At 36.0% G+C, this 11,444-nt stretch overlaps 1 long non-coding RNA gene across 1 annotated transcript; it reads right to left on the minus strand.

Annotated features, from left to right (window-relative positions):
• Positions 1 to 6,293: 6,293 nt before the first annotated feature.
• Positions 6,294 to 11,205, minus strand: LOC132625040 (uncharacterized). The gene is made up of 3 exons (XR_009576623.1): positions 11,051 to 11,205; positions 10,494 to 10,549; positions 6,294 to 6,586 (listed from the first exon to the last, which is right to left on the minus strand). It is a non-coding gene; the product is annotated as an uncharacterized LOC132625040 (long non-coding RNA).
• Positions 11,206 to 11,444: the final 239 nt, after the last annotated feature.

Raw genomic sequence — 11,444 nt, forward strand, 5'->3', positions numbered from 1 at the left:
CAGCTTTTATGATGTTATGCACTCCATGTAAAGGCTCGTAGATAGATGTAATAGTTAGATGCTTTATAACCTCATCAGTTTATATTTTGTATTTCATTTTTGATAGCCTTGTCCGCCTGTACATATGGGCATAGTTGATGGTGATTATATAGACATACATACATCCATTGGACTCGTGTCTCTTACAGATTATGAAAATTGTGAGTTAGCCATGTGGCCCACTTAGATATGATTATGAGATGTATGTTAGAAGGTGCTCGGTAGGTTAGCTCTGGGTGCCCTTCACGGCCCTCCGGTTGGGTCGTGACAAAAGAGATATCAGAGTAGTTCGTCATAGGATTTGTCTACGAGCCGTGTCCAGTAGAGTCTTTTTTATGGGTGTGAAGCACGCCACACTTATAAATAGGAGGATGTGGGGGCATTTAGGAATGATTGACCTTTCTTTCTCATCTTAGATCGTGCGATAGAGCCATGTTGTAAGGACTCTCCTTTTTTTTCTTTTTCTTTTTTTCTGATAGTGTGTTATGATTTCAGCAATGCCTGTGAAGAGAAAAGCTACAGTGGCCCTAAAGGGCAAGTCAGCGGTAGGTAGGAGAAATGAACTGGTACTGCTTATAGATGTAGAAGAGGGCGAGTCCCAAAATTAGGTTCCATCTCAGTCCTCTCACACTCCGCCCGCTCCAGAGTAGGATAGAGAAGCCTTAGGCTCTAGCTCCAGCACCCCCAGTTCCTTCATCGGATGCCTCAGGCCAGAAGATGAGGGAAGCCATTCAGTTGTTGACCCAGTTAGTAGCCACTCAGGCCCAGCGGCAGGGTACGAGTCTGTGTGATAGAGCTGTTTAAGTTTATCATTTCATCAACTTAGACCCTCCAAACTTATTTGGGTCAAAACTATACGAGGACCCGCAGAACTTCACAGATGAGATGTTGAGGTCATTCTGGGTAATGCATGCTTCAGATGTTTTGTCGGTAGAGTTGGCCTCTTATAGATTGCGAGATGTGGTTGTTCATTGGTATAGTACCTGGGTGTTTTCTAGAAGGGTAAATGAACCTCCACCCATGTGGAAGGAGTTTGTAGATTCTTTTCTCAAATACCATTTTCCCCCAGAGATTCAACGGGCCAGATCTGATAGATTTCTAAAACTTAGACAAGGGAACATGAGTGCTCGGGAGTATAGTCTTCATTTAAATTCACTGGCTATGTATGCTCTAGCTGTGGTAGCTGATATGGGACATCGTGTCCACTGGTTAGTGAGTGGTTTGGGGCCACATTTTATTGATGATTGCTTGATGGCCTCACTTCAGGAAGGTACGGATATTTCTATTTATTCTAGACCAGGTCAGAGTTCTAGAGCCTCGGGTTCTTAGTATAGGGGTGATTCCGGCCTGATGAGGTCACCTTTACCACGATGTACTCAATATAGTAAGTTGCATGCTGGATAGTGTCGCTTAGGCTCAGATGCCTATTATACCTTTGGTCAGCCAGGCCATATTATGTGTGACTATCCATTGAGAGGTGGTAGAGGTGTAGTTCAGCCCACAGGATCAACAGCGGGTTCTTCATCATCTGTACACCCTCTAGGGAAAAGTTCACAGATACCAGCATGCCGTGGTAGAGGTAGAGGGGGAGCCTCTAGTTCGAGCCGTCCTCAGAACCGCATCTATACACTGGCTGGACGATAGGATCTTGAGTCTTCGCCTGATGTTGTTACCAGTATATTATCAGTATCTTCTCATGATTTATATGCATTGATTGATCCAAGTTCTACATTGTCATGTGTTACTCCTCATATTGCCGGTTGGTTTGGGGTGAAACCTTAGTCGATTAAACCTCTTAAGGTATCTACGCCCATTGGTGACCCAGTGATAGCTAGACGGGTGTACAAAATTGTGTAGTTGTAGTCTGTGATCGCCGTACCATGGCAGAATTGATTGAATTGAGTATGGTATATTTTTATGTTGTTATGGGTATGTATTGGTGGGCTTCTTGTTATGCCAATATTGATTGTAGAACGAAAATGGTTCATTTCCAGTTTCCAAGAGAACCAGTTCTAGAGTGGAGAGGTGATACAGCGTCTCCGAGAGGTAGATTTATTTTCTATCTCAAGGCAAGGAAGATGATTGCTAAAGGATGAATTTATCATCTAGTACGGGTTAAAGATACAGAAGCAAAGCCACTGAATCTTAAGTTTGTCCCAGTAGTTAATGAGTTTTTGGATGTATTCCTGGATGAGCTTCTAGGCGTTCCGCTAGAACGGGAGATTGATTTTGCCATTGATGTGCTACCCGATACTAAGCCACTATCTATTCCTCCTTATAGAATGGCTCCTGTAGAATTGAAGGAGTTGAAGGAGCAACTGAAGGATTTTTATGGTTCGCATTTTCGCAGGCAGGGTTAGCGCCCGGAAAAGCTTCTTCGAGCTTGGTGGTGCTCTTTCGGACTTTGTTTTAAAAGAGTCACCACCTAATTTTTAGGAAATTAGAAAAACCAGTTTTGAATGGTTTATTCATACACCGTGAAAAATCCTTCTTAATCAAAAGTTCTAGGTAAGGATTCTGGTGATCCCCTAAGGAAGGTGTTAGGCACCCTAGTATTAAGGATCCGTACTATACAGTTGACCTTCGAATTCCAATTTGTGAGTGTTTGCATGAACTGTTTATTTTGGTGTTTATTTCCCAAAAAAAAGTCTGTCATTTTTGCATATCATCTTTCGAAAAGAATTTAATATATTCCCTTTACATATAGGGTATTTAGGTCGGATTCATAATATCCAAATAAAATTAGTTCCTTTCATATACAAGGATAATAGTAATTGTTTTGTAGTGATAAAGCCTTTTTAAGTGGGGGATGAATAAATTTTTTCATGCTTGACTCACACATGATCCGGGTTAATCCGTTTTAATACGTTTTTAGAACGTCCGTATCTAAACTTTATATTTACAAATAGTTTACACGGATTTAATTTACGAGGGTCTGATTATATATCTAACGAAATTTTGGGTCACTAAAAAAATCTTTAAAACTAGATTGTATGAAACCTAAGAATGATGTTTTGACATGGGCTTTGGCTCAAACTTACGTTCCTTTTTTTTGAAAAAAATGGTTATGGTCTATTTGGGTTTCTGGCCCAAAAATCTTACTTCTTTCTTTAATTACTGGGCTAAGCCCAAAACATATTTTCGCTTGTCTCTTTTCTGAATTTTTTTTTGTGTTAAGTTGGGCCTAAAAATACAATCTTTGGGTTGGGCCTTAGCCCACAAACACTCCATCTTTTGCCTGAATTAATTGCAGAAAACATGTGTGTTTTGATACACAAATACACTACATATACATATATTTAGAGATGATTTCCCATCTGATTTTTAGTCAAAAAGAACGAACTCATTTTATGAAAGCATATCATATACGCACATTTTTTAAGCTTATTTTTTCTGCCTGGACCGAAAAGAACTTTTTCAAAACTGAACCTATAACTAGGAAAAACCTTTTTCTAGTTTAAAATGTTTGAGCCTGATCTTAAGAAAAATGATAACAACATATGTTATTTCAGTAAAGATAAAACTAATCTCTTTATTCCTTTATTGTTTTTAACCATTTTTATTCTTTTAGAAAGCGTTTATACTAATTCGGGTTTTGAAAATCACGTTGGAGCCTAAGGTTGAACTAAATGCCGTATGCACCGTTCACCTAAGATGCCTAGTCCAAACATAAATGATTCCAATAATAATGTGAGTTTTGTTTTACAATCATACAAATACAACACTTTAATCAAAAGGAGCTGGCGTAATGAAATTTAAGGAAAAAAGAGGGATATGTGAAGGGTGTACCAAACCCCTAATAGACCATTTTTACCCATGGTTTGGCCTTCATGCCATTCTCACCCATGATGGGCCTTCAATATATTAGCTTCCCTTTCTCTTCTTGGACTTAACAGTTTTTGAAACAATATTCCTATTGGGCCTTTAACCCAACAGGTTGGTTGGACTCCGGCCCAAATGGACATGCAGTAGAAGAAGGAGAAAAAAGAAAAGGAATCGAATTAGTCTATGTTTGCTAAACCTATTACTAGAATATTTATACACATATATACATATACACCCAGTTTGATCACAAGTACATAACTAAAGGACTTGATCACACACTATTGACTTCACTGAAACTCCAACTCATACCATACTAAAGGGAAAAGGTTGTCACCACCCTTATTCCTAGCACCGCACAAGTTCCAAGGGGTTTCACAAACCCCAGGCATGGCTGGATATCGGGGAGTGGTTAGAGCTATCCCCTAAACTACCTCAAACTCTTAGAAAATAGTGTTGCCATGGTATACAATTAGAGTCCCAAAGTTGTGCACAAGCATCATCACATGGGAAGTAATTTAAATTTAAGCAACATTAAAAGTATACTCAAAAATCATGGCAAAGAAACATAGACAGGCATTGTAATGCGATGATGTATATAAAAATAACACAACCGTTTTAGGATACTTAGTCGAATAAGTGATACCACAAGCCATCTTTTTTTTTTTCATGTATGCTTGTTGCCTATAACTAGCCTATTTTCTTGTATACACATAGGATACTTATGATATACATATGATGTGTATACCAAGTGTATACCATGTGTATATTCCTCTTCCTTTTCATTAATCTATACATATTTTGTGTATATCCACACTCTATGTGTTCAACTTTAGGCCTCAAGATTATTCTATTTAACTTAACTAAACCTTGTCCCTTAGAACAGTGTTCAAGGACAAAGCCAAAGCTAATTAAAGTCTAACTTTAACTCTTATGAACATCAAATAAGGGATTCATCAACTTCATATGTTAACAGACCTCATACTAGGAAATGAGAACTGTTTAATGTCATCACAGAAGCACAGTAGAAGAATGTCGACAAAGAGGAAAAATTATATGACTTATAATCACCAAAACAGGATTGGAGCACCAAGAAGTTTGGACCAAACAACATCAAATGAAAATAAGACTGTACAACTTTATATTCCCAAGAAAAGACTGTGACGGTTCGCATTTTCACGGGCGAGGTTAGTGCTCGAAAAAACTACTTTGAAATCATTGGTGCTCTTTCGGACTTTATTTTAAAAGAGTCGCCACCTAATTTTGAGGAAATTAGGAAAATTAGTTTTGAAGGGAAGGTGCTAGGCACTCTAGTATTAAGGATTCGTACTATGTGGTTGACCTTCGAATTCTAATATGTGAGTATTTGCATGAACTATTAACTTAGTGTTTATCTCTCGCAAAGATTGTCGTATTGCATATCATTGTTTGAAAAAATTGAATATATCCCCTTTATATATAAGGCATTTAAGTGCAGATTTATGATATCCGGGTATAATTAATTCCTTTTACATATAAGGATAGTAGCTTTCTAAAATAATGGAACTTTTGTTTTATTGGTTTAGATTTATATTCATGCTTTACTCACACATGGACCGGGTTGATCTGCTTAATACGTCTTTAGAGTACCCTTACATAAATTTTGGTAAATTAGGCGTAAATTGGACTATTTTGACCTTTTAAGAAAGAACTCTTTATATTATTTTACGCAGTTTAATTTTAAACAAAAATGAATTGTTTGTGGTCTAAAAGAAAATTCAAAGATAAGTTTTTGCCTTTTGAAATCCATTTTTGTTTTTTAGACTTTAGGATGTTTCACTGAATGTCTTAAAAAAGAGACTAAGCCCAGAAAAAGCTTTGATCATGGGCTCATTTTAAAGATAAAAAATGGGTCTTGACCAAAAAAATGTTTTTTAACTTATTTAAAGAAACTGCCCGCGTGGGCCTTGGCCCAAATCTTCCTTGTTTGGCCAATTACATTATGGGCCCTGATCTCTTTTATTAGCCTCTGATTTTTTTTGTTTTTTTGTTTTTGTAAAGCATTAAACGAAATTTACTAGCCCAAGTGGTGACTTTATACAAGTCCATATTTTGAAAACCAAATTGGGATGTGTTTCAGCCTAAACTATTCCTAAAATACTCAGTTTTAAGGAAAAAGACTCAGGTAGGTTTTTTGCACCAAAACATTGTCTTTTCCTTTTATTATAACTCATGACCAGAAAAGAAAAGTATTTTTGACAGTTTTGAAAAATGAAAGGAAATATTTTGTCTAATCTTCCTAATTTTATACCATATGATTATACCGTCTTATCAAACACACCTCTTTTTTGCTCCTCGTTTATTAAGAAAAAAGTAGTTTGTTTTTCCATTTTTTACCTCCAAAATCAGTATGCATTTTCAAAGTTTTGAGAAAGAGTTTTCGAGTGCTAAAGTTAGTCTAAACGGCATATGCACCGTTTGCCTAAGGTGCCTAATTCATAATAAAGGTTCCAATAATATTTGTGGGTTTTACAAGTAATAAACACACTACACATAAGCCAAAAGATAACAAAAATACAATGGCGTAAAATGAAATGGGCTGTACCAAACCCCAACCATTTTCACGCATGGTTGGGCCTTCATATCATTTCTACCCATGATTGTGCCTTCAATATATTAGCTTTCCTTTCTTCCTTTTTGGACTCGAAGATATTTGAAAGAATTTTCCCTATATAGGCTAGTTGGACTTCGGCCCAAGTGGCCATGCAGTATAGAGGGGAAAAAACAAAAGACCATGGTTAGTTTATATTTACTCTTCCTATCATACATATGATATATGCACATAATATACGTAACACACTACAGTTTATTAATCCTATTCTATACAGAAACATACACACATATAACAAACATAACCTATTTATTCATAAGCTCATGTGAGGGGCATATGTGTGTTCCATGTCCTCAAATTCAATATTCCAAACTAGGTGATGGAAGGCCAAGTCATCACCCCCTTTTTTTTATGATGCCACACAAGTTCCAAGAGGTTTCATGAACCTCCAGCATGACTGGTCACTAAGGAATGGTTCAAACTAGACCCCCTTTTACCTAAACTGCCTCTCAACCAACAGCCATCGAAGACACAGATCCACATACATACACACATAGCTCAGAATAAGTAGGATAGGTCTAATATACAACTGGATGGAACAATCATCAGCCAACAAAAACAGATGAGACAAGTAGAGGAAATACAAAATGACTTGAGTACAAAGATGAGAAGCAATCTGTATGGACACAGTATGGCTTAGACCAAACTTAAACTAAATAATCACAACAGTGGCAGTCATATGGAAATAATGCAATTCTGGACAATATTGAATCAGGCAAATGTGATAAAATATAGAGACACACAAGGATAAAGGAAAACCATCCTCTAGGTATAGTATAATCACAACAGGTTTAGTATACATAAAGTATATCTATAACTATCTAGTATAACTATCAAATAGGCCTAGACATTTTATGGACAATTCAAGTGAACACTCTTGTCATTTTCAGGACATTATATTCCAAAGTCTAAATGATTCCTCTAGTGAAGACAAAAAATAAATAGGGGATCCAAACTATAATCTTAACAGATATAGCATAACAAAACCAAGCAGCTGCAAATCAGAGTCCCTTATTGGTATGATACTATGTTATATTTACAGAACCCAATTCAAGACATAAGCAGTAATGAAAACCAAGCTAAGAGCATCTATAGAACTAACTGCCAAGAGACCTTCGAGTTATCATGTTCCCATATGGGATATATGAATCTCAGACACAACGGTTACACCTCTATACATGACTTAAACAAGTAGGAAGGTCAAAGTCTCAAAAATGCAGAGAGATCTCACATACTTTTTTTTTAGGTGCAGAGTTTAAAATTTTCCTAACCTTTACTCTTAATTCTATCTCATTTGCAGAAACGTTTAAATTAACTTTTAAGGGATGATTGCAGCTATAACCTTATTCTTAATCTTCATCTATTCTTCAAAATTGAATAAGTATCACATATCTTTGACAAACTTTATATGTTCCACAGGAGGAAAACAACTTCTTTCAAACATAACTAGAATAGGTTCAACTTCATCTATTACTGGGCTTTAGATTAATGGACTTACAACTCAGTCTAAAGAAGAAGGTGGAAAGGAAGCATGACTTATTGTTCAAAGGGTCACATAGAAAAGGGTCAAATATACCCCCATCAGCCTACATTACTATCTTGAATAAATGCAGACCATTGAACTTTTTACCTTTTAAAGGAGGCACTATTAGGACTTTAGGATGCGGCGGGGGTGGGGGGGTGGGGGGACAGATGACCTTTCAAAATACAGGTTGGAACCACATTAATGCCCACAGAATCTACATAGGGTCTAAATTCTGATTCTAACTTAACCAATTGTTAAAAAGTTTGTCATATATTATCATGTCATTTTCACAAAAAGGAAAGGACTCTTCTACTTTATTTACCAAAACAACCAGTGTCCTCTTTTGAAAACAACTTTTTCCTTTCCAGTTTTATTACAGTTTCCAAATCATCATACTTCATCCAACTGATCCAAACATCTTCTTGAGACACATCAGGACAAATGCAACAAAAACCAGGCTAATCAGTTCTAGTGGTCCATTAACAAGTGTACAAGAAATTTTTATCTTTTAGGATTCCATAACCTCAACAAAATGACAAGAAAGCACCAAAATGTAGAGGTAGGAGGTTATACCCCAACCGGCTTAACAAGGATGCCATGACAATCTTTTATTTGGAAGAAAAGATACTGCTTGACCCTCCCTCAATCCTCTCCTAAGATGTCTTTAAAAGACCTTCCTTACATAGCCAAGCGATTTTCACTTAAGTTCTCAAATACTGTTTTCTTCTTTCCTATTCCTTCATACTCCTCTTGCACTTAGATTATTATCATAAGGTTTTTCTTTCTATCTGTGTCCATATTTAAGCCTAGGAAGCTTACAAACAAGGGGTTATAATTACTACATCAATTACTTAATTCGTGTCTCAAGGCATAACCTTAGTCTTCAAACTGTTCAGGATTTGGACAAACCAAAACCAGACTGTTTCCTTTTATTCTTTTTTTTTTAATACTTAAACTCATAAAATTGGAACACTTATGATCACTTACCAAATTAAGACCCCTACATGGATGAAGAGCAACACAGATGCAAGAGCATTAACATATTAGTCCATTTTTATAATAAATTTACTTCACCTTTTAAGTAAAATCACAAATAGGGCATGGTCAACAAAATAAATCACAAATACGAGAACAGACTTCTTTCTTAGACACCATTTCATTCTATTTTTATTTTATACCTTTCAGTTTCAACATGACCATGACTAAGTTACAGTTTGACAATTATCCTATTAACCAATTATCAACTAGATTAACTCTAATTAACCTTAAATGAGGACTTGATCCTATAATTCCTAAAATTAATCATTTCTCCCATTTTTACTTTTACCTTTTCATCAAAACTCTGCACATTTAGAGAGGTAGATTATTCCTAGGTGAAGGATTTGTGACATAGGCCAATAGGACAAGTTGTGGACACCATGTGTAGGAGCAACAAATTTAGTCAAGAAAACTAGCCTTAAGCAAACAAAAAGGGAACCAGAATTCATACTCAAGTGCCATAATCATACTGGTTCTAGGATTTGCTAGGAGTCATGGACAATTCACATACACCTGCCACAAGTCACAGGTGATTATACATAATCTACATTAGGTGATGACACAACCACAGATACAGCCATGAACAAACTATCAAACTATAAGCTTAAGGCATGAACCTGATACTCCTTTGTTTTTAGTGTTGATTGACAAAACAAAACATACTTATCTTGCTTTACTCTATTCTAGGTGAGCAAGATCATTTAAGAGGAAAGGGAAGAGAGAATAAGGTAACCTACCATTTTATGTTCAGAAATTTATCAAACAAGTTCATATTCTGTCTAACTGTTCCTTTATTTACTTATTTTTGAAAAAAAGAAACGGAAACACATCAAGAGTTGTATCCAAAACAACTTGTCAAGTTCAAACAGCCCAATTAAGATTTTAACATAAGACATCACATCACAATAAGGGCAACACATGACTGATTAGCAAAAATAGGGGACTTGACTGTAATCACAAGCACTCACTACCAACATATCATCCACATTCATCTGTACTAACATATAGACTGTCTCATCTTCCTTCCCCCTTTTTTAAAAAAATTAAGTTGAACTTCTTATATTGACTCTATTTAGAACCATGATCAGTAAACTAGCAATAATATTCAAGAAAAAAGGCAAGGGAAAGGGATTAAAAAAAAGCACTTCACATACACATCTTTATGGTGAACACAGAACCTCAAGACCACATGAACAAACAAGACCAATAAGTAAATAGCCAACAAATGAACTTCACAATAACACTTACATCAATCTCTACTATGTTTGTTATTAAATAAAGCACACATTAAGTATAGAACCAAATAAGGCATACTTAGCATCATCAAGCATATAAACATAACTAACTTACAAACATATTCAAACTAGGCAGAATACTAAATACTAAACACAAAATGAAATGAATTAAATTAAGGTTTACCTTTTAAGTGCGCAGCCAAGAAAAGAATGGTTTTGGGAGCCTCTGTGCTTCCAAATCTCAGCAATCCAGACACATACACGGAAAAAAATGAAGTAAGGAACAAATATTTTAACTAGAAACCCCAACTATTTAGTTTAGGTTTTCAAAATTCTTTTTTACTAAGAAGTTTATTTCTGAAAAATCTGAGTTTTTCAACTTTGCTTTTTCTAAAATTTCTCTAAATATTTTTCTTGCTCTTTTTTTCTCAACTCCCAAACTTCCAAAAAATTGTTACAAGGCTTGGGGTTCTATTTATAGAACCCAAAAGTTCAAACGAAACCCAACAAGAGTCGATGTGGGACAAAACCTCTCTCACAATCAAAACCAAATAGCAAACAAATCAACGACCCAGATCCAAAATAAGCCAACATACGGTCAGTTCTGACCCTCTTGGGTTGATCTGACCCACGAACATGAACCAATAACAAAATACCAGCAAAATAAACTTAAAAGCAAAAATAACGATGATTTTGACTAAAAAAAAAATCTTAAAACAGAGCAAAGTAAGGGTTTATTACCATATTTGGACAAAAGAAGTCATGGAACCTAGTGTATATGCGATATTTCATCACAAAGGGAATACAGATGCTATGCATGTCACCACACGCCTGGAAAAATGCCATTTTTGGCATGAGAGAGGCGAGAAAAGTAGGCAGCTATTTAGGGTTCTACACAAGAAAGGAAAAGGGGAGGGGCCGGGGGACAAGAAAGTGAAAATGAGGGTTGGGGCGGGGTAATACCACTTTTAATTGAAAAGATTGGGCCGGGTCACAGCCTGGTTTGGGCTGGACTCGATCCATATCCGAAATTAGATTAAAAGGGCCTTAATTTTTCATGTATACACCAAGTGTATACATATATATTTCACGTATATGTGTATACTTTAGTGTATACTTTGGGTATATCTAATGC

This window comes from Lycium barbarum, chromosome 12 (genome assembly GCF_019175385.1).
Source record: "Lycium barbarum isolate Lr01 chromosome 12, ASM1917538v2, whole genome shotgun sequence".
NCBI lineage: Eukaryota > Viridiplantae > Streptophyta > Magnoliopsida > Solanales > Solanaceae > Lycium > Lycium barbarum.